General features: G+C 38.6%; 1 protein-coding gene across 2 annotated transcripts in view; it reads right to left on the reverse strand.

Moving 5' to 3' along the window:
• The window catches only part of KCNMB2 (potassium calcium-activated channel subfamily M regulatory beta subunit 2), a 318,093-nt gene extending 294,906 nt beyond the window's left edge, over positions 1 to 23,187 (reverse strand). The window contains exon 1 of one of the 2 annotated variants that reach the window (XM_088838986.1): positions 23,032 to 23,187. The gene's annotated coding sequence lies outside the window, so the exon portion shown is untranslated. Of the gene's footprint in view, positions 1 to 22,071; positions 22,453 to 23,031 lie in introns of those variants that run through there. The other variant, XM_088838990.1, reaches the window with a different exon arrangement.
• Between the last annotated feature and the right edge of the window lie 1,655 nt (positions 23,188 to 24,842).

Consider the following 24,842-nt stretch of genomic DNA (forward strand, 5'->3'; position numbering starts at 1 on the left):
ATAAGTGCTTTGTTCTGAAAGGGGTCCAATAATTGTGAAAAAGGATGCAGTTAAATTGATTTACCACTGGGTGACTTTTTCTATATCAGAGAAAAAGGAGGTGATTGTCTTTTCTTTTTTGATATATTTTCTAATATGATTTTAGGTGATTCTGATGAGAGAACAAACATTTTTTCTTTAAATATAAATTGTTCTGTACTCTGTAAATCTCAGTGTGATTTTAAGTTACTTTCTCTAATGACAAATGAGGAATAGGCATAGTGCTTTACTACCAATTGAAGTTTCAACATTTAAATCTAATAAGTATTTGTTTTGAATCTTTATTAGAAATTCATTCAAATTTTCTTACAATCATATCATCGTAAAATTATTATGAGATACAATATTATTAAATACAGTTTTTTGGAATTTCTTGGAAATGCTGATTAAGAGTTAGGACTTTGGAAGCAGGATTGGATCATTTGAGATTGAATCAAAGTCTTGATTCACATTAAGTCTGTATCATTGGGTGAGTTGCTGGATTTTTCTGTGCCTCAGTTTATCTGAAAAATAGAGATGATAGGAAAACCTATTCATAGATTTATCATCAGAATGAGATGATATGGTGCAGCGTGGATCCGGACACATAAATCAGTAGTAAATATGTTCAGTTCACTTCAGTCACTCATTGTGTCCGACTCTTTGTGACCCCATGGACTGCAGCACACTAGGCTTCCCTGTCCATCACCAACTCCCAGAGCCTACTCAAACTCATGTCCATTGAGTCGGTGATGCCATCCAACTATCTCATCCTCAGTTGTCCCCTTCTCCTCCTGCCTTCAATCGTTCCCAGCATCAGGGTCCTTTCAAATGAGTCAGTTCTTCCCATCAGGGGGCCAAATTATTGGAGTTTCAGCTTCAGCATCAGTCCTTCTAATGAATATTCAGGATTGATTTCCTTTAGAATGGACTGATTGGATCTCCTTGCTGTCCAAGGGACTCTCAAGAGTCTTCTCCAACACCATAGTTCAAAAGCATCAATTCTTCGGTGCTCAGCTTTCCTTATAGTCCAACTCTCACATCCATACATGACTATTGGAAAAACCATAGCTTTGACTAGACAGACCTTTGTTGGCAAAGTAATGTCCCTGCTTTTTAATGTGCTGTCTAGGTTGGTCTTAACTTTTCTTCCAAGGAGCAAACATCTTTTAATTTCATGGCTACAGTCACCATATTCACTGATTTTGGAGCCCAAGAAAATAAAGTCTGTCACTGTTTCTGTTGTTTCCCCATTTGTTTGCCATGAAGTGATGGGACCAGATGCCATGATCTTAGTTTTTGGAATGTTGAGTTTTAAGCCAACTTTTTCGCTCTCCTCTTTCACTTTCATCAAGAAGCTCCTTAGTTCCTCTTCACTTTCTGCCATAAGGGTGGTGTCATCTGCATATCTGAGGCTATTGATATTTCTCCCAGCAATCTTGATTCCAGCTTGTGCTTCATCCAGTCCAGCATTTCTCATGATATACTCTGCATATAAGTTAAATAAGCAGGGTGACAATATACAGCCTTGATGTACTCCTTTCCCGATTTGGAGCCAGTCTGTTGTTCCATGTCAAGTTCTGTTGCTTCTTGACTGGAGGCAGATCAGGTGGTCTGGTGTTCCCATCTCTTTCAGAATTTCCCACAGTTCGGCTTTGGCATAGTAAATAAAGCAGATGTTTTTCTGGAACTCTCTTGCTTTTTCGATGATCCAACTGATGTTGGCAATCTGATCTCTGGTTCCTCTGCCGTTTCTAAATCCAGCTTGAACATCTGGAACTTCACGGTTCACATACTGTTGAAGCCTGGCTTGGAGAATTTTTGGCATTACTTTGCTAGTGTGTGAGATGAGTGCAATTGTGAGGTAGTTTGAGCATTCTTTGGCATTGCCTTTCTTAGGGATTGGAATGAAAACTGACCTTTTTCAGTCCTGTAGCCACTGCTGAGTTTTCTAAATTTGCTGGCATATTGAGTGCAGCACTTTCATAGCATTATTTTTAGGATTTGAAATAGCTCAACTGGAATTCAATCACCTGCACTAGCTTTGTTTGTAGTGATGCTTCCTAAGGCCCTCTTGACTTCACATTCCAGGTTGTCTGGCTCTAGGTGAGTGATCACACCATCATGATTATCTGGGTCATGAAGATCTTTTTGAATAATTCTTCTGTGTATTCTTGCCACCTCTTCTTAATATCTTCTGCTTCGATTAAGTCCATACCATTTCTGTCCTCTGTTGTGCTCATTTTTTTCATGAAATGTTCCCTTGGTATCTCTAATTTTCTTGAAGAGATCTCTAGTCTTTCCCATTCTATTGTTTTCCTCTATTTCTTTGCATTGGTCACTGAGGAAGGCTTTATCTTTCCTTGCTATTCTTTGGAACTCTGAATCCAAAAGGGTATGTCTTTCCTTTTCTCCTTTGCCTTTCACTTCTCTTCTATTCTCAGCTATTAGTAAGGCCTCCTCAGACAACCGTTTTGTCTTTTTTGCATTTCTTTTTCTTGGGTATGGTCTTGATCCCTGCCTCCTATATAGTGTCATGAACCTCTGTCCATAGTTCTTCAGGCAGTCTGTCTATCAGATCTAATCCCTTGAATCTATTTCTCACTTCTACTGTATAATCATAAGGGATTTGATTTAGGTCGCACCTGAATGGTCTACTGGTTTTCCCTACTTTCTTCAAGTCTGAATTTGGCGATAAGAAGTTCATGATCTGAGCTACAGTCAGCTCCTGGTCTTGTTTTTGCTGACTGCATAGAGCTTCTCCATCTTTGGCTGCAAAGAATATAATCAATCTGATTTTGGTATTGACCATCTGGTGATGTTCATGTGTAGAGTCTCCTCTTGTATTGTTGGAAGAGGGTGTTTGGTATAACTAGTGCATTCTCTTGGCAAAACTCTACTAGCCTTTGTCCTGCTTCATTCTTTAATCCAGTAACAAATTTGCCTATTACTCCAGGTATTTCTTGACTTCCTACTTTTGCATTGCAGTCCCCTATAAAAAAAGGACATCTTTTTTGCGTGTTAGTTCTAGAAGGTCTTGTAGGTCTTTATAGAACCATTCAAATTCATCTTCTTCCACATTATTTGTTGGGGCATAGACTTGGATTACTGTGTAATTGAATGGTTTGCCTTGGAAACTAACAAGATCATTCCGTCATTTTTGAGACTGCATCCAAGAACTGCATTTTGGACTCTTTTGTTTACTATGATGGCTACTCCCTTTCTTCTAATGGATTCTTGCCCACAGTAGTAGACGTAATGGTCATCTGGGTTAAATTCACCCATTCCAGTCCATTTTAGTTTGTTGATTCCTAAAATGTCAATGTTCACTCTTGCCATCTCCTGTTTGATCACTTCCAATTTGCCTTAATTCATGGACCTAACATTCCAGGTTCCTATGCAATATTGCTCTTTACAGCATTGGACTTTAGTTCCATCGCAAGTCACAACCACAACTGGGTGTTGTTTATGCTTTGGCTCCATCTCTTCATTCTTTCTGGAGTTATTTCTCCACTGATCTCCAGTAGCATATTGGGCATCTAACCTACCTGGGGAGTTCATCTTTCAGTGTTCTATCTTTTTGCCTTTTCATACTCTTCATGGGGTTCTCAGGGCAAGATTACTGAAGTGGTTTGCCATTCCGTTCTCCAGTGGACCACGTTTTGTCAGGACTCTCCACTATGACCTATCCATCCTGGGTGGCCCTACATGGCATGGCTCATCGTTTCATTGAGTTAGACAAGTTTCATTGAGTTAAACTAATCAGATTGGTTAGTTTTCTGTGATTGTGGTTTATATTCTGTCTGGTCAATAAATGTTAGCTATTAATTTTAATATTTTTTGCTAAAATAGTTTGATCCTGGGATATTCTTTTGCAATGCTTTCTTTCAGTTATCTACTCTCTCTTTTCTGCCTACCATCACCTCTCTTGAGTTTATTTTCAGGAAAGCCAATATGAACAATCCCTGGTGTAAGAATCTCTGAAGTTAACCAGCCAACAAATGCCCAGTGCTTCCTGTCCTCAGCCCCATACTCTGTCCCTTTCTGTCTCTGTGGCACACTCCCCCTCATTTCTTGCACTCAAGTGACTTGCCCATGTATCTGCTTTTTAATTTTAGCCTCGACAAGCAGCCTTAAAAATTTATGTTGGCCAATATCTAGTACATTTTTCAAAAAATTTTCATCTAATCTTGTAAACACATCCAGACCAAGGCTAGCCCCAAATCAAATTCTTTGGGTTTTTTTTTTTTTTTTTAGCATGATGCCAGATGGTACTTAGGTAGGATAATAAAGAAAATCTGTTTTCTTCCTCACATTTCATATATCTGTCATAAATCATAACTGACTTTTGTTGAACAACAATTTAGAAATTCATGTTTCAGGTGAAGGTTCGGTTTGAATTTCATTTTAATGCTTTATTAAAATTGATTTGCTTTTGTGAATATGAATTAATTTGATATCATTTTAGAGGAAATTTGTTGACAAGCAGTGATAAAAATTCAGCTAAGATAACACTTTGGCATAAGGTAGTTTTTTTTCTCTTGTTAATCTTTATTGTGGAGATACCAGTAAGAAATCCTTAGCTCTTAATATGCCTTTGAAATACAGATAACATCAAACTGTACTACCTAGCAAAGAAGGAAGAAATCTAAACACTATTAAGGGTGCTGTTAGAATTGACTGTGGCATTTATTCACAAATCCAGCAGACCACTGAGGCTTAAAATGTATAGCTTATTAGGTCATTACTTTTGAATACAAATTACAATAATTTCAGGGTAATAGAGTGTTTAAATTTCTATAATTTAAGGAAAAGAAAGGATAATTATTATATTTGCTTGAGTAAAACAGTTACAAAAACAACAATGGAAGTGGAAGGACCTGTGATATAAATTCTCCTTAGATTGAGGAAAGGTAATTTTACAGGGAAGCAGCTCATGTACTACGCTGATAAGGTCAAGGTCAATTTTGGGAAAATGGGATGGGAAGGAAATAAAGCTTATGATGCCATTGATATATATTAGGTTATGGAAAGTATTAGGTAAAGGGAATTGGGACATAATTTATATTTTATCTGAAATGGGTTGTCAAACTGAATTAGCTTGGAGGTTGGTTGGCAGAAGAATAGAATTGTTTTTTTTTTGTTTTGTTATTCAAAAGATAAGATTAAGGAAGAAAAAGAAAAGTCATTTGATGATATGTTAAAAAAATGTAAAATCTGTTATGAATCATTTCGCTCCTTTACTTAACTTTCTTTTGTCTTTTACTACTTCTCAGTGTAGAAGCTGGTGGTGCAAGTACTATTAAATCATTCCTCGACAGTTATCATTTAGAATCGTATCTGTAAACCTTGGTCAGCAACTGGCTGAGGGCCAGCACCATGCATTAGGGGTTTACTTAGTGGGTAAGGAGAGAGCAGAGATAGATGTTAATCCACAGGAAAGCAGATTGCCTGGGTCAGCTGCTAGCAAGACCTTTGAGCACGAGTCCTATGCTTCCCTCTGTTTTCCTTGAACCCTGGGCATGGTCTTCTTGGGACCTCACAGTCCATCCTGCACATGGGAGCTTGGGCACGTTGGCACCAGGGTAGCAAACGTGTCAAATGGCCAGTGGATGTTAAATAAAATGCCTGAAAATTTGGGAGACAGCCTGATTCATCTTGAACCTCAGCTTTGCTCCTTATAGGTTGCATTGCCTTGTGCAAGCCCACTGCTCTCTGAGCCTCCGTTTTCTCAAGCATAAAATGGAATACTATGAGCACTCATTTCCTGGGGCTGTTCTGATGTATGCATGAGAGAATGTGTGTCAAATGCTTAGCACAATGCCTTGAACTTACTATGGGCTCACAAGCTACAGTCAATGTGTAAAGGGCCTGCCATCTACAAAGTGCTCAATAAATGGTGTGTATCATTGTGGATATTTTTAAGGTCTTGTTAGCAGTGACCATATAAAAAATGAGCTGATATTTCTCCATAGTTATTGTCTCCCAATCTTCTCTGGAAATGTCTGTGATTGGTGAGACATGCTCCAGAGGCAGAAGTGATGGGTCCAGATTTAGGCAGGCAATGTGGCCCGGGGGTTAGAGTCAGAGGAACTGGCTGGAATGCTGGTTCTGCCATTATTTGCTCTGGGACTTGGGGCAGGATTTTCAATGTCTTTGGACTTCAGTTTCCCTGTCTTAAAACAAGAGTGATAATGCCCACTGACCAGAGTTATAGGACTTCTAGGAGATGAATTCAGTGTGAATTCAATATGCTACCTGCAAATTAAGATAAGATGCTAGTTCATCAACTACCCAGAGGCCCGCATGGCCAGCCTGTCAAAAGAAAGAAAGAACCTATGTCCTTATTGGCTCTTTGTCAGCTACTCTCACTCTTGCTTTCCTTTGGGGGGAAAATTTCCTTTAAAGAATGGTCTGCTTCCTCACCATCTGCTCAGCCTTTTAATGCCATTGAAACTGATTTTAATGCTTTACCTTTGTTTTGGAAAATGATCTCCTACTTCACAATCCCAAATCACAGAATCCAAAGCCCTTATTCCTCTTTGAACGCTGTAATATTTGACATGATGATTTACTCCCACATTAATAAAAGCAAGAGGGGCTATTTCTTGAGAGGCCACTGAGTATGGTACTGTGCTAGCTCCCTTGCATCGTGATGCTGTGTAACCTACATAAATCCTCTAGGTGTATTATGTCCCTGTTTTATGGAAGAGGAAACTGAGGCACATAGATGTGAATTAACTTGCTTAGTGTAACTTAACTGTCACATAATTGCTGTAGAGAGATTGAAACCCTGTTAACACTGCAGTTTCTTCTCGGGGTTTTGTTCTTTTCCTAGCTTCTATTTGGGGCTTCCCTCATAGCTCAGTTGATACAAAATCCCCCTGCAATGCAGGATCCCAGTTCAATTCCTGTGTTGGGAAGATCCCCTGGAGAAGGGAAAGGCTACCCACTCCAGTATTCTGGCCTGGAGAATTCCATGCACTACAGTCCATGGGGTCACAGAGTCGGACACAACTGAGAGACTTTCATTTTCTTTCACTGACACTAGCTTCTATTTGTAGTATTTCTCTATTAAAAAACTCAGAGTACTCTGTACATTTCTTAAGGCATTTGTCTCATTCATAACTCCTGCAACTTGAAATAATTTCTGATAAATTTGTAATCTCCTGGAGGACCTCCTTTAGCATAATGCCTTGTTGAAACAAATTATTTTTCTATGAAGGGAATATTAGACAGAAAATCCTCTTTGGGCTGCCAAGTCTAAAGAGTCACCACTAAGTAAGAACATACAAACAACATAAACTCCTTCCTTCTTTGTTCATTTACCTTTATAACCAATATAACCGTGATTTTTCTCAAACTAAGAGTTTCCTTTGGGTTAACTGGTCCAGAGACTTTTTTCATAGTATTGCAGGGGTAGAGAAAGATAGATTAAGAGATAAAATGTCCGTATTTTCCTTAGAGGTTGCATCTGAAAACATCATTGCTGTTCTGATTAATGGATTAATGGTAAAGAATCCCAGCCAGGGTGGAGTGTTAAGTGATTTAGATAAATTCTAGGTTAGGTAATGCTCAGGAGAGAAATTTGAGCAAGTTTGTGTGATGCCCAGATGGACTGTAAACAAGAGACAATGAGTGTTTTTACTTTTCCTGCTGACCTTTATTTAACAGAACTCTCTCATTAGAAAAGAGCTTGCTTTAGCTTATTGTTAACATTGCTGTCTGTTCACCTGCTTTGAAAAAGGAACAGGCAAGGGCAACCACTGAAGTAGATTAATGGTTTGCCTGCTTCATTTTGTGCAATGCTCTTTTCTCTCTATCTCTTCAGGCCAATAGCAAAGATATACAGATAGATAGGGCTTCCCTGATGGCTCAGTGGTAAAGAATCTGCCTGCCAAGCAGGAGATGCAGGTTTGATCCCTGGGTCGGTAAGATCCCCTGGAGAAGGAAATGGCAACCCACTCCAATATTCTTGCCTGGGGAAATCCCATGGACAGAGAAGCCTGGCAGCCTATAGTCCATAGAGTCTCAAAAGAGTCAGACATGACTGAGCGACTAAACAACAATAGTTAAATACTTTCAGTGGGCAAGGGGTCATAACACACATTCAGTGAGCGAGGGGATGATGTATGAAGTGGATGCAAAGCATAATATGGGACACAACAATATTTTAAAGAAAAGTATACTAAAATATAGGCTTCTCTGGAAGCTCAGCTGGTAAAGGATCCACTTGCAATGCAGGAGACCCTGGTTTGATTACTGGGTCAGGAAGATCCCCTGGAGAAGGGATATAGGCTACCCACTCCAGTATCCTTGGGCTTCCCTGGTGACTCAGATGGTAAAGAATCTGCCTGCAATATGGGAGACGTGGGTTCAATTCCTGGGTTGGGAAGATCCCCTGGAGGAGGGCATGGCAACCCATTCCAGTATTCTTACCTGGAGAATCCCCATGGACAGAGGAGCCTGGCAGGCTACAGTCCATGGGGTCGCAAAGAGGTGGACACAACTGAGTGACTAAACACAGCACAGCACATACTAAAATATAGATGACTGCTACTAATAAAATGACCATTTTTCTGTAGGTGAAAATAACTGAATATAGGAAATTTCACAAGGCTCAGTATTTTAAAGACACCTTGTTATATTGAACAAAACCTTGTAATGTATGTGATACTATCCCACTTAGCTAATAGAGACAAAGTTCAGAGAAATTAAATGATTTGCCAAAGGACATATACTAGACAGTATTCAAACTCGTCACCTTTTATTTTATTCCTTAAGTCTGTCTTTTTATAAAATACAGTTCCCCTCTTTATAAAATTTATAAATTGAATAATATAAACAATAAAAATGATGTATAACTGTGTGATAGGAACTAGCCAAAGGTAAAATCTGCTGAAAGAGTTCAAAGACTGGAGAGACGTCCCTTCTAGATTGGAGGGCAAGGAATGCAAAGGGTAAAGGAGATGGAAAAGGGATGAGAGAAGGTTATATCCAGAAGGGGCCATTGGAGAGCTGATAGGAGCTTGACAGGTGAAAGTGAAGGGGGTGAGAGACCGTCCCTGGATGTCAGAAATGCATTAGGCCAAGGAGCAAAGCTGTAACACAGAGTGAGAGGAAGAAGGTAAAGATTAGGCTGGAAACTTATCAGGCTACCAGAAACTGGAGAATCTTGATGTCCAGTCCTGGGAGAAGACGTTATTTGCTTGATTAAACAAGAGTCGTGGAAGGGCTGTGATTAGGGGAGCTCAAGGTCACGCTCTATAACTATGCTAAAGCACAGGAAGATCTATGTAGAAGAAAAGAGGCTGGGAAAGGGTTGAGCAGTTTTTCTCAAAATTTATGTGTAATAGATCTACTTTGGGTGTTCAATAAACTTTCAGGTCTCACCCCAAAAGATTCTGATTAAACATAAGCCACAAAAATTGATATTTTTAAGAAACTTCCCGGGTCATTCTTGTGTAGGTGATTTAAGGACAGCATTTTGAAAAATCAGAGGAGGAGCAAGGAGGTTGGCTAGGAAAGTATCCTCATAACCAAGGTGTGAGAATGAACACTCTCATCTGCATATGGAGGCATAAAAGGCACAGATGTAAAAGATATTTTGTAGGAAGAATCAATAGGACTCAGGCTGGTTAGGTCTACAGTTAAACGAGGATTCTAAGACCATGGTTGGTGTCAAAACCTGGGCAACAAGTGGCACAACGAATAGAAACATGAAGCAGAGTGGGTTTATTAGGTCTTAACATGAGTTTAGTTTTGCCAAATGAATTTTGCAGTGTAGAATGGCAGCCACAGGGAAATGTCTACCAGGTATCAGGCAACAGAGGACTTGATTTAAGGGCCAGGTCACACTTAGAGAGATGGTTTAAGCTATAGGTATAGACAGATAATACTTTCAGTTACTGAAAGAATGTAAAAAGATAGAAAAAGAAAAAGAAGACCCAGTGAAGAGGAAAGATAGGAAAAAATTATAAGGCAGGAGGGGACCTGGGAAGCTAAACATGATTAAAGTCAAGGGAATAAAGGATTTCAAGGGAGAAAAAAAAAATTAGAGAGAGAGAAAGAGAGACAGAGAAAGAGAGAGGATAGTCCACAGTTCTGATTGCTGTAGAGTGATCAAGAATCCTGGGAGTTGTGAAAAGGTCAACAAATTGGATGATAAAAGATTCTTAGAAAGGGTGAAGAGGGCAGTCACAGGAAAGCAGTGTAGTCAGAAATGATGCACCAGTGCCTTAAAAATAAATGAGGAGCAATAAAGTGGAGACAGTAAGTACAAACCACAATTTCAAAATGTTTTTTGATGAAAGAAAACTCTAGTCACTTTGCAGTGTTCCATAACCTGACCATCTATCCAGTTATTCAAGCCAGAAATCTAACATCCTTGACACCTCCTTCTTCAACCATCTACTCTCAAAATTAGCCCCTCACCAACTCTCTGATGTGACTGCCTGCACACGTCTCCATCTGTCTGCTTTTCTGCCATCATGCGCCTCCTGGTCCAGGCTACCATCATAAGGATTACACTACAGCCTTTCCACTGGCTTCTCTGTGCCCACTCCTGTTCTTCTCCCTTTTGATCATCACATTGCAGCAGAGATACCTTTGCAAAGCACAAATATCTAGTCGGCCCCCTGTTTAACATCGTGGATATTTTTCCACTGCTCTTAGAATAAAGAACAGCAAACATTTAACATGGCCTGCAAGGTCCTAACTAGCCAAGCTCTTCCTGCCTTTCCAGCCTTATCTTTAACCACATGTTGCTTGATTCCTGCCCTCCAGCCATACTGACCATCTATTAGAGGCACAGTCCTCATCTACTCTCTCTAACAGGCTTCCTTTTTATCTATTTACTAATTTTTTAATTTACTAATTTTCACTAGAATATAACTACCTGATGTGAACAGCCGATGCATTGGAAAAGACTGATGCTGGGAAAGATTGAGGGCAGGAGGAGAAGGGGATGACAGAGGATGAGGTGGTTAGATGGCATCACCAACTCAATGGACATGAGTTTGAGCAAGCTCTGGGAGAGAGTGAAGGACGGGGAAGCCTGGTGTGCTGCCGTCCATGGGGTTGCAAAGAGTCAGACACTCCTTAGCAACTGAACAACAACAAGCTCCATGAGGGCCAGAAATTCCCTCTCTCTCTCCCCCACCCACCCTCACACACACACACACACACACACACACACACACACACACACACACGGCACTTGGTCGATGTTGAATAAGTGAACAGCCATGGGTTAGCCTTTGCTCATGCTTTCTCTCTGCCTAGAAAGCTTCTCTTCTCATCCCTGCTGCTTTTACACTTGCTCTTTTTCTTTCACTTTTATGCTTCTTCATTAAACAAGTCAGTTGTCACCTTTTCAGAGAAGCTTTCCCTGACATCCTTGACTACCCTAATGTCTCCAATTAAATAATCTCTTAGTGTTTATTACCTTTGAGATTGTATATTTATTTGTGGGGCCATATGAATACTATCTTTCTCATTCAGGACTGTCACCTCCATGGTTGAGGGGGAGGGACTCATTTTGATTTGGCTCAACATTGTAACCCCCAAAACCATCACAGTGTTTAGTCCACAGTGAAAGTTCAATTCAGTTTTGTTAAATAAATGAATGAATACTTGAAGGAATGCAGATATAAAATGAGGATTGATAAAGAGTGAGAAGATGGAGAATAGATTTTTTTTTTTTCTTAAAGCACGGATATGGACACCTGAACACATTCATAGGCCAATGGGAAGAATCTTCTACTAAACTATCTGAAATCAAAATTACACACAGGCAATTTTCATAGAGACATGAATCATCTTCTATTTTCTTTGTACCAAGTTTTTTTCTTTTTTCAGTTTCAGTTTAGGATAATAAATCCACTTGTCAATGAGGAAATAGGCCTGGAAGATTGAGAAGCAGGTTGTAATAGATATTCTCTAGCCACTTTTCTCCACATCAGGGCTATTGTTGTCTTTTATACACCTGGAAAGATTTGCTCAAATTTGGTAACATATTATCTAGGCCTTCCTTTTCCTTTTGATATGAACTTTATTTCCCTCTCTCTTTTCTTTTGATTCATTCCAGCAGAGAATTGAGTCCTGTGCTGTTCTATTTTTATGTTTTTAAAGCAAATAGTTACCTTGAGTTGTCTACACAGAGAGCCCCACATGGCTGTTCCCAAGCACCACACAGGATCAAAAAAAACCACCGGGAAGTGAAGTTAAACCAGTCATTGATCATCCTCACAGAGAGGAAGAAACTGGACCAGTCCTGTTGCAATTTTGTCTGAAGTTAGGTATTATTTTCTTCTGGATCTCAGCTTGTTGTCCCCTCCCCCTCCTGTCTCCAGTTTCTTCATTTGGAATAAACTGGAAAATTCAAAAATATCCAAAGAAAATCAGTGGTCCCAGATTTACTCAGAAAAATAATCCCTTTGAGAAGGTTATAGTTCAGCTTGATAGAGCTACAAATTCTTCCTATAGTCAGACATTTTTGGATGCTCATACACAACCAAACTCAAAAATTATGTCATGGGAAAGATTTACCAAGGATTTCTTTCTCCTTCTCATAAAGTGCTTTATGCAGCATGACCACAGTGATCCTCTGCATCTGATGCAGAGCAAGAAAAGTTCTAGATCTGCATTTGAGTTGCTGCCTATTTTTCAACTTTCTGAGTTTCACTTTGAAAGATATTTTACTTTTGTAGATAACAATTATGGAGTCAGGCACATGACTTTTACCAGCTTCCCAGTTTAAAAAATCAAGCAATAAAAATAATAATAAAAAATTAGTCTGACAAAACCAAACTAATTATTTTTAAAGTCCTGAACTATGTCACAAAATACAGTGGAATCCCCCAGACTTGCATAGTGTTGTAAAGGCTTTGTTTTGATCAAGTTCCAAATTGAATCCTCCTTCGGTAGAAGCCTACATGGGTTGGTTTTGTAAATCACTTCCAATTGCAAATGCCTGTGAGTTAATACAGTTCTATGAATAACGGGTTCACAAGCCCTTCTTTCCTTCCTCTTCCATAACAGCCTTGTTTAGACCATAGTGCGTGAAGAGGATCCAGTGGAATTAAGACTTGTGTAGTTTCTAGAACCCCAAATGTACAGTCCAGCAGCCTAGTAAATAATGATAAGATGTTAAATTCTTATCATGTAATATAACTTCTGTAATATGGCTTTACCTCAGGGAATAGGGAAGCCTGGCATGCTGCAGTCCATGGGGTCACAAAGAGTCAAATATGACTGCACAACTGAACAACAGCATAGCGTTAAGAGGGGAGTGTACATCAGTCAAAAAGTTACTTTTTATTTAATACAGTTCTGTTCACCTGAGAATTGTAAAAAACATAGTGTCTGCTCTCAAGGAGTTTGCAACCTAATTATCTAGCCTAAAATTATACTTTAAAATGTAGTTATATATTTTACTACTTGCCTAACTATTCTTTTTTACTCATTAAGTGGATTTATTGAACACTGAAAATGAGCTCTTATGTCCAGAATGTTCTGGAGTTTTAATTTCACACGGGAAAACACCAAGGTGACAAGGAACCTGCATGTGGGATTCAACTGACATTTTCCTCATTTAGTACAAATACTGGCCAATGTAAACCAAAGCCTTCCTGTCTAGTAATATAAGCATCTTCTCTTTCTTTCCTAAGAAGTCGACAGGCTTGGCATTTTGACAACTGATTTATTCCCTCCCCTTCCTGTGAGCTGAAATTCTCACCCGGACTCGTCTGTCACCCTGGCTTTGATGAGGAGTTTAGGAATTTGCTGTCTGAGGCTGTCAGACTCCAAGTTGGCTTCGAATGGAACGTCCCATCATACTCTTCACAAGATCGGGTAGAGACTGTGGATAGACAGTAGCAAGGAAAGGATGGGGAAACAGTCCCTAATGCACCTGAAAGGACCTCAGTGTAAAAAGAGGTGAGACGACAGGCGAACAGAAGTGAGCAAGCCCAGGAAGGCCCAGGCTTCACTATTAAAAACAGGGTTCCTTCCAGGCGGCACTCTGTTTCTGAGGTGCGTGACTGAGTTGTCCACTTGGTCATTCACCCTCCTTGGGTCAAAGTGGATCCTAAGAAACCTGGTAGAGACATCAGTTCAGTTCAGTCCCTCAGTCCTGTCTGACTCTTTGCAACCCCATGAACTGTAGCACGCCACGCCTCCCTGTCCATCACCAACTCCCGGAGTTTACGCAGACTCGTGTCCACTGAGTCGGTGATGCCATCCAGCCATCTCATCCTCTGTTGCCCCTTCTCCTCCCACCTTCAGTCTTTCCCAGTACAGGGTCTTTTCAAATGAGTCAGTTGTTCACATCAGGGGGCCAAAGGATTGGAGTTTCAGCTTCAGCATCAGTTCTTCCAATGACTGATTTCCTTTAGGATGGACTGGTTGGATCTCCCTGCAGTCCAAAGGATTCTCAAGAGCCTTCTCCAACACCACAGTTAAAAGCATCAATTCTTTGGTGCTCAGCTTTCTTTATAGTCCAACTTTCACATACATACAAGACCACTGGAAAAACCATAGCTGTGACTAGATGGACCTTTGTTGGCAAAGTAATGTCTCTGCTCTTTAGTATGCTGTCTAGGTTGGTCACAACTTCTCTTCCAAGGAGCAAGCATCTTTTAATTTCATGGCTGCAGTCACCATCTGCAGTGACTCTGGTGCCCCCAAAATAAACTCTGTCACTGTTTCCATTGTTTCCCATCTATTTGCCATGAAGTGATGGGACCAGATGCCATGATCTTAGTTTTCTGAAGGTTGAGTTTTAAGCCAACTTTTTCACACTTTCCTCTTTCAATTTCATCAAGAGGCTCTTTAGTTCTTCTTTGCTCTCTGCCATAAGTATAGACATCACTGATTCACTTATTCAAGAAAGAAATCTAATACAGAAATAATTGATTCATTTATTCAAGAAATACTTATTGAGCATTAACTGTTGCCAGTAGCTCTACTAGGCACTGGAAATATGGTCATGACTATGACCCAGTCCTTAACCTCTAGGGACTTAGAATTTCACTGGGGAGGAGGCAGGCAGATAAGTGAGCCAAAGATTACAGCACAGTGTGGTAAGGGCCATGGTAGAAATATACACAGAGTATTTTAGAGCAAAAAGGAGCAATTTCTTGTGAAGATTAAAAAAAAAAATCAAACCTTGAAAATCTGACATTTTTATGACAATGCCATGTCTCCATTTTTGGAGAGATCTATCACTTCTGGGACCAGTTGCACTTAAGCGTGTGGATTTGAGAAATGACAAAATATTAAAAGAAACACCCCCACAATACAATAGTTACTGGCCCAAACCAACCTTCAAGAAGATGAAATCTGAGAAGTTGTTTGGTGCAGGATCAGAACTAATTAAAGTTTAGCCTATGTAGTATATTAGTATTTGAGTTTCCCAATAGTTTAATTGGTGGTACTGATTTCTATTGAGCAATTAAATGAAGTTAAATTGCTCTGCAAAAAGAATTTAGTAATATAAATCTAGAATAATTGATGATGCTAATTGACAATTTCATGCACGCCCTGCACAAAAGTCATATTGGATGATGATACATTCAGTTTACTAGGAATTCAGCCCATACAGCCTTAAGCAGAGTGAAGACAGGAAATGTTGAAACTGGAGCTCAACAAGGCTGAAGAGAGATACTTGGTTAAAGTCCTTTAAAAACAAATCTATAAAATTTGGTTTCATATCTCAAAAAGCAGATATTTTCTTGATTTTTTCAAATTTGCATCTCTCATTTTATTTCTAATAAGAAATAAACAAATGCCATACATTTCAGGAAATTCTTTTTCTAGTGCTGACCAGATGCTCAAACACCTTGAATTCTTACATGATGTCTAAATGCTTAAATGACTCTTAAATGATATCTAATGAATGAGCTTAGAGGCATGTAGAAGCAAGAAGTAAGAACTAAAGAAATCAAAATGCTCAGTGTCATAATATGTGCGTGCTCAATCTCTCAGTTGTGTCCGACTCTTTGCGACCCCATGGACTGTAGGCCATCAGGCTCCTCTGACCATGGAATTTTTCAGGCAAGAATATAGGAGTGGGTTGCCATTTCCTCCTCCAGGAGATCTTCCTGATCCATGAATTGAACCAGAGTCTTCTGCATCTCCTGCATTATTAGCAGGCAGCTTCTTTACCACTGCACCACCTGGAAAGACCATGTCATAATACATATAATGTTTAAAGTTCATTTTAGGTAGATAGTTAAAGTGGTGATAGGTAATATGTATTATGTACTTAATTTGTGCCAAGCACAGGGCTAACAGCTATGCATAGATTATCTCATTTAATCCTCATGACCCCAGTGGGTAGTATGACTATCTGCATTTCTGCTGAGGAAAAGGAGACTCAAACTAAGTTTAAACAACAGGAATGAGCAGATCTGGGATCCAAACTGAGGTCTTCATGGCTGTGAAACTGGTGTTTCCATGCTCCATTATACTGCATTCGAGAGACTGGGGTTTTTCTGAAGAAGCAAGTTAGCATTCATTTAAGTAGTTTCACTGCAGTTTGAGTCTACTTATTGTTTAAGGAAGGAATCCATGAGGCATACACATGTTCATAGAGGAGAGAAAAATCTTTTTTTCAGGTTCTCCCTTTTAAAAAAAATTTCCCTAATCACTGGCAGCCTTTACTCACTAAATATATTAAAGATAGTTAATCTGACATTCTATTTATTAGGAGTCTCTATGGCTGAAGGGAGAGTAAATTTCAATAGCTTACTAGCTTTTGACCTTGAGCAGTTTTAATGATTAAATTCTCTATACCTTGGTTTTCTTACCTGTTCAATGAAAAGTATATTTACTACTCTGACACACTGTAAAGATTAAATGACAATGAAAACACTATTACTTTTTTAAGCATCTCCTCTGTGCCCAGTACTCTAATGGGGGCACTGGCATATATTATCACATTTAATCTTTAACCCAAAGAAATAGGTATTATTATCACCATTTACCAGTGAGGAAACTGAGACTTGTTAAGATTAAAATCTGGTCACACAGCTATGAAGTGAAAAAGGTAAGTTTCAGACCAAACCTGTCTATTCCTAAAGCCTGTGTTTGTCTCAGATTTTATATCCTTTTCAGATTACACTTCTCTTCACTATAGAGCAATCAAGAAATATTGGGAATGGAAAATAAGATTCTTTTATTACAGCTTATTTATTTGAAAATGTGTACTTTATGAGTCGTAAAGAGATCACTGTTAACCAGACCAGGAGACTGATCATGCTGATTTTGAGAGAAAGAAATGAATGTAAGTGAATAGTACAGTTGTTGATTGTTATTGATTGATTCCTAGTGCCACACAGGATACTGGGCCTTATAGGTTCAGAGAGGCACATTGACCCCAACTGTATCTTTCAACCTAGCTTTGCCATCCCTTCCCCCATCACCAGAAGAGCTCAGGAAACATAAGATGCGTCTATGTCCTCAGTCATTTATATAGATCTGTGAAGATGCCTTTTTGAAATAGAAGTCAACTTTTGGATAAGATCAAATTGAGGCAAATTGAATTTTTATTTGCTTTGACATAGATTGGGATCAGTGATGTGATTATTTTCCTTCCTATGTAGGGAGGAGAAAGAAAATCATCTTGATAAATCTCCTTGACTTTCTTCAAGGTGTTCAGTATCTTTTTTTTTTCTTCTTAAAAAAAAGGAAAGATGTTATGGCATAAAGATTAGACCCTGGGGTTGAAAAACTTCTGTGTGGAGCCTAACGCAATGGATTTTGATGGGGGAAAATGTTCAGTTCCTACAGTCAACAGTTTATTCATTCACTTGACTATTGGTATTATAGGATACATCAGGGAACAAAACAAAGTCCTTACTCTCATAGTGTTCACATTCTAATAGGAGAGAGACAGGCAATAAAAACTCAGTGTACAATATGTTGAGGGATTATTTGGTATACTCTAGAGAAAAAGCAGGGACTAGGAATCAGAACCATGTAAGGGGTATGATTTGAAACAAAGTTTTCAGGGAAGTCTTCTCTGACAAAGTGGCATTTGGCTGAGACCAGAAGAAAGTGAGAAACTTAATCAAGTGTCTATGGAGGGAGGAATTTTGCAGGCATAGAAAAGTTAAAGGTTCTGGGGTTTGAGTGTGTGGCATGTTTGAGGAATAGCTAGGAGGTCAGTATGGCTGAAATGAAGGGCTAAAAGTACAGTCATAGCAGAAGGGGCCAGAGAGGAATCCAGCTGCTGAACATGCATGGCCTGTGTGCCATTGGAAGGATTTGGCTTTTATCTGTAGTCAGATGGGAAGATATTGGAGACTTGTGAGCAAAAGATATTATGATATAACCAATTTTGAAATGTCCACTAATGTTGGGTTCAGAATAGAATAGGTACATGGGAGCACAGGGAGGACAAAGCAAAAGATCAATGGTGAAAACACTGTAGTAATCTAAGAGTTGGTGATAACTTGCCTAGAGTGGTTATAGTGGGAATATTGAAGTAGTTGAATTCTAGGTACAGTTTAAAGGTAGAGGCAATGGGATTATTTGTGATGTGTCAAGGGAAGAGAGGATTCAAATAGGACTCAAGTAAGTAGAACAGAGTTTCCACTTATATACATGGGGGAAATATGGGAGGAGAACATTCAGAAATTTGACTTTCAGCATGTTTAGTATAAGGTGCTTATAAGGCATTTAAGTTTTGTAAGAAATTGAATATGTAAGTTTGAAGGTTAGGGGAAAAGTCTAGGTTAGGAATTAGAATTTGTGAGATGTTTATAATTTCTAAGGACTTGAGACTCATTTAGGGAGTAAGTATATGACAAAAGACAGGGAAGCCTGGTGTGCAGTCTGTAGCGCTGCAAGGTGTCGGACACAACTTAGCAACTGAACAACAATATAGATAAAAAAGAGATTTATAACTGAGTCACAAATCAATCCAACATTTAAACATTCAGGAGATAATGAGGAACCAGTAAATGATGGATATTAAAAAAAATTACTCTGTCTATAGAATTACACACACACACACACACACACACACACACACACATTGTCCTTTTCTAAGAAATATAAGTTGAGGTAGGACTCAGTCTCTGAGAAAGGGTGATGCTGAATTTTTCATGATGTAATAAGAAACCCAAGGAGGAAGGTGTCTAATAGGAAATAGAACTTCTCAGTCTTGCTTGGATCAAAAAATTACTTTGGAATTTAGGGTGAAGACATAGTGTGTGATATAGTGTATGATAATGAGAAAAGATGGCAGAATGGTTGGAAGAGAAACATGGATAAATTTTGATGTTAATCTTGTGACTATTAATATAATATCTTCTTTTGGAAAAACTATTAAGAACTCTAAAAATCTTAGCAACAAATAAAAAGAATAAAATACATCAATAATACCACACTGAGATAACTGCTGCCAACATTTTGGTGCACTTTTTTCTAGTTTTTTATCATACACACATATATATTAAAATCAGGATTATATGTACATCATTGTGGTCTTCTGTTTTATATAAGAGCAGGAATATTTTTAGATTTAATTTTCATATTTTGGTACAAGGAGAGAGATGATCAAAGAGAAGATTGTGCTAGTTTGAGAAATATCTGGTCTGATATCTACTGATAAAGTAGAATGAAGACAGCGTGTATTTGAGAGGCACAGAGAACAAGGATGATGATACTGGCCTTGGTAACTTGTGTCTTAGGGACTGATACAGGGCTGGGCTACCCGTGGGGACTGAGAAAAACAGACTGACTAAAGCTTCGCTTATTTTTTTATGTCAGGGTAGATTTCACACTTGCTTTCTGTATAACTTGAGCATTGTTGCTTTTTCATTACTAGATATAGCAGAAACTAAAAGGAAAGGCTATTTGGAAATGTTTTGGTTGATATCTGTTTATGTAAACAGGTAATGAAATTAACTTGTGACACAAAGTAGGTTATTTTGACTAAATTACTCGGTTTGGCTCTCCCTACCAGAGAAAGAAAAAAAATCATCATATTTCCCCTGTATTTTTCATGTTGTAGAGATTTCAGTATAAACAAATACACCACCAAAATATTATATAGAAACTTTTCCCACAAATCTGTAAAAATTATGAAAAGTGATTTTAGTTGATCAGTAAAATGTTATGGGTATGACCACTGCAAAATAATTTCTTCTGTTGACAACTTTGATGTCTTAGATTGCCTCTAAAATAAATGCCTAATTAGATTAGATTCAGAAGATATTGGTAAAACCAGAACCAGTGAAAGTTCTTTTCAAATGAATGAAATTAATGAAAACAATAGAGACAATATTCAGTTGTAATCTGACAGTAGTGACTAAATGTGTGTGTTTCTGTTTATGTGTTATGAGCTCTCTTTTTCTGTATATGAGTTCTTGATTGGTGAACACAACTGGCTAGAGAATGAGACTTTACAAGGTCAAGGTCACACATTCCACTAGCCCCATAGAAGCAGAAAACAATGTCATACCCATCAATTGCACTAGAAATTCTGATGATTGTTTCTTGGACATGTGCTTTTGATCACATAAAGACTAGCCAAGGGAGTTGGCTGGTTCAGTAACAATCATCACACTATTAGGATAAAGGAACACACAACTTTAAGCATAGATGCCACACACTACAGGGCAATGATTTCAACTCTGTATGTTTGTGAATGGCACTATATACACAGAAGCTCACAAATTTGCAAACTCAACTGCATCATAGAAGAGAAAAAGCCCCACTTAGCCTTGATTCTAGTATTTAGTTGAAAACATACTATAATTGTCTTTCACTTTTATTTCTACTTAATATTACATTACTACAGAAGTTTGAGATATACTGAAAAATATTACATTCTTTTATGAATATACAATTATTCTGGGTATCTTCACCATTCATTATAACCAAAACAATGCATCAGAATATAGTTTTTCAAAATCTGAAGTAACATCTTTACATCTTGGAGTTTGTGAAGTCTAATAGGGAAATAACACAATAGCACGGAGCAATTCAGTCACTACGTTTCTGCCACTTCACATTGAGGGTCACATGCAATGACAAATACTAAAACTTGCACCATACATCAAGTTGGAGAAACACGGGTTTTTGATCATTGCATTTTTTGCTAAAGAAAGAAAAAATAGCTTATGATTTCCTGACATTTCCTTTTCTGATTGAGCTATACTGATCCCATAATAAAGTACAAAGCAGTGTAAGTTCCCCCTGCAAATCCACTCATTATCCACTGGACTTTGGAACCCAACTGCCCCTCTCATCTCACAAGGAGGACTGTGCTTTTATGCTGTTCTTTAAAAAAAAAAAACAAAAAAGGAAAAAAAAGCTGAACCAAGTCCATAACCTCTGAGGAATCACCATTTCCATCTGCAGCCTTGGCAGTTGTTTAAAAGCAAGAGCAGGAACAGACAGAAAGCCCCTTCTTTAGTGCAAAACTTGATCTGCTTTAACCAAACCATTTATACAGTGTGGATCAGCCTTTCAATATGCAAAATGGACGAAGGTACCTAATTTTCTTTTATAATAGATTAAATTCAAAGTAGTTTTATCAGGGAAATCCACTGTAATCTTCTAATTTCCCTTTAAAAAATTAGTCTCTGGCTATCAAAGCACACTGACCATAGGAATAAAATATTTATCTAACAGGTTTCAAGTCTTAAGGACAGCTTCCTCTTTTTTTTTTTCTTGGACCTTTATGTCTCCCACCCACCAAAGTCCTCGCTCAACCCTACCAACAGCCCAGCTGGCACCACAGATAAGAAGCAAACTGTTTTCTCCATGACCTCTAAGCATTCTACTCCATGGGAAAAGCAACGTGGAAAGCACACTCAGCAGGCTGAGTCCGAAGCCAGTTTGTCCTCGAGGCATTGCTGCCATAAAACATAATAGTATCCACTGTGTTTTGCTTTAAGCAGATCGGTCTCCCACTCCCTCTCTCCCCTTCCTGCTTCTCACTCTGCACCTGCCTGCAATTCACGAGCCACACAGCACAGAGCAAACAAAAAAGCACGAAACAGCAACAGATTCCTTTGTTTTACATGCAAATCCTACCTCCGGTAGTTGTCACATCTTCCTCAAAAGCCACGCTTAATTTTTAATGACAGCGATCCAGCGCAGTCCTCCAAAGAGCCACCGGTAACCATCATTACCTCTTGTGCCTAAAGCCTTCCTGGACCATTAATGTCACAACCCTTGCTAACTCATAGCTTTAATACTCCCTGCTCAAAATGTCTGAAAGAGTTTGGAAGGACAATAGGAGTGACAGGCACGCTAGACAGCCATGCTTGAAATTAGTTATCTGAAGCTCCGTTAAAGCTGCTTCTTACTGTTTTTAAAGCGTGCAGGAGGTAAGATTTATTAGCCTATGATGGGCACGCTGTTTCTGTTTTTATTAAATACTGTAATAGGCTGTCTGTTAGCAATGCTGTGATAGGTCCAACATCAGTTCCCCACTGCTTTCAAATTCTCATATTGAAAAGAGAGAGAGGGCTCAGACTTCCTTAACCGAGACTGAGATCGACAACACCCTGCCTACTGGATCACATTGCCAAATTCTTTTTAACCACAGGAGAGAGAATTCCTTTTGCAAATTGGTGTTTTTACATGGAAAGTGAAGTTGAGAATAAACATTCTAGGATTCCCCAAACAATTCTCACTCCCAGGAAGGGAATCCTTCCCTTCTCAGTTAAAAATAAGAGTTCTCTGGAGTTAGGTAAAAGAATCAGTCCCCATAGGAAACGTTCTCGTCATTACCGACGAGGTAGGATTCAGGGCATATATTTACATAAAATTTCAAATTAGTTATCAAAGGGATTGAAAGGATCAATGAGCACATCTATTATTTCATACTAATTTACAAAGCTTTATGTCCCAGTTTGAAGCAGTCATGTGCCCGGCTCTACTGTCCAAATGGAAAGAGTGAATGATGGGTTCAAGGGATGGGGAAGTGTATACTACCTTGATCCACTGTGGACCGTTATGATCATGGAAGGTGGGAGAGGGATTTCTTACCATTGGTCAGAGAAGACGGTAATTACTTGCTAGAAGTGCTACTCTGAAAAGTTCTATGTACTTCTCCAAGTGGGGAAGCAGAAGAAAGTTCTTGGTGGCTCACAGTAACGCAGCGGATGTGTTCTGCTTCCACTACTCAGGTTTAGTCCTTTCCTTCTGCTCTTCTTTCTCCCCTTCTGCTACCCCAGGAGCAGTAGTTTTATACTGGTTACTATGGAAACCAAGTGGTCTGCTCCAGGGGAGGGGCTTAGAGAAAGCAGCAGATGGAATATGAAGGGAACTCTACTATACTGGCCTATAGAAGTGAAAATGAGGTGGGATTAACAAAAACTACTGCAAAACAAAATCTCAAAGGAGATGATTGCAGATCAACAGTATTTAATTACTAGTATTTTTGTTATCTGGAAATATTGTTATGATTATAGCATCCATTATTTATTATATGTAAAAACTGAATATCTGAATTGCTCACATATCTGATTTTTTTAAAAAAGACATATTTTCCCCTTTCTCTCTGTTTTTTTTCCTTTCCTAAACTTCTGGTTGTTGGTTTTATTCTGCCCTAATTGTATGTGAATTTTAGCTGCTATTTGACTGGTCACAATTTCTTTTCTAGAATAAAGTGTGACTTAGTGAGAAAATCTTCTTGTATCACAAACTGTAAACACATTTCATTCTGATTAAGTATGCTTACAGTGATTTCCCTGGGGCAAAATCAGAAATATTATAATTTAAATTTCAAAAAATAATTCTGCTTGCATTATGTTGGTAGGACAAAAAGGCTTTTTCAAATTTTCAGTTCTAAAAGTAGAAAAAAAGCAATTTTTTTTGTATTTTGTCCAAAACCTTTCACTAGCCTCATGATCATGCAAGAGAAACTGTTTCTTAGCCAAGTAATTAAATTTCACAGTTTTAAGGAGCCTGGGGAATACAAGATTATTGTCTTTAGTACCTCATTTTCAGTTTGTAATTGGAGTAACTCACACCACTGACGGAAGAGCCTGAAAATTCCAAAATGAAATTATTGGGAGATTATTTTTCAGCATTTAATAAAAATTCAGTGGATTTTTAAAAAATAGGCAAGCATATCATTTAGAAGTTTTGTAATGGAAGAAATATTATTTCATGGAAAATGAATGTATGATATTCTCTTTAAAAAATGATGAGTAATATTATAAATTGCATATCTCAAATAATTTTCTTTTAATGTAAGGAAGTGCTTAAATGACAATTTAAAAACCTTTAACAATGCCATATCTGATTTGTGGGGAGAGAGAGAAAGAGAGAGAAACTCCCCTCCCAGGTGGATACTTCCCCCCAGTCTTTCGTGTGTTCGTTTTAGGAAATAGCTGTTTATAATGTAAGACATATGGATAAGACATTGATCCTTGGATGAAGAAGATGGGATTGGGGCAGAGATAGTGATGCTTTAGAGAGGCTCTGTCTCTGGAGGAGCAAAGATCACTTGACCTCTCTGAGGATGAAGCGGGTTTCCAGAAGAGACAGTTCAGATGGGAGTGGGATGGGGTGAAAGATGGCTTGTTTAGGTAATGGAGGAAGAGCAGGAAATGAGGAAAGGAAGCTGAAGGGAGGGAAAGAAGAGAGAAGGAGATCTTTAAGAAGGAAGGAAAGAATTTCTGGAGGTAGCATGGTATTGGAAGAGGATATAGGCTATGAAATAGGATGCTTGGTTTTGAAACTTGGCTCCATTAGCATCCCCTGTAAAATGGGGTGATCAAGAATGACTATTGCAAGACTCAGTGATAATGAGACAGGGTACACAGAAAGGGAGGAGTAGCTCTTGTGAACAG

The sequence above is a fragment of the Moschus berezovskii genome, chromosome 1 (genome assembly GCF_049115385.1).
Source record: "Moschus berezovskii isolate FMDL1 chromosome 1, NW_MosBer_1.0, whole genome shotgun sequence".
NCBI lineage: Eukaryota > Metazoa > Chordata > Mammalia > Artiodactyla > Moschidae > Moschus > Moschus berezovskii.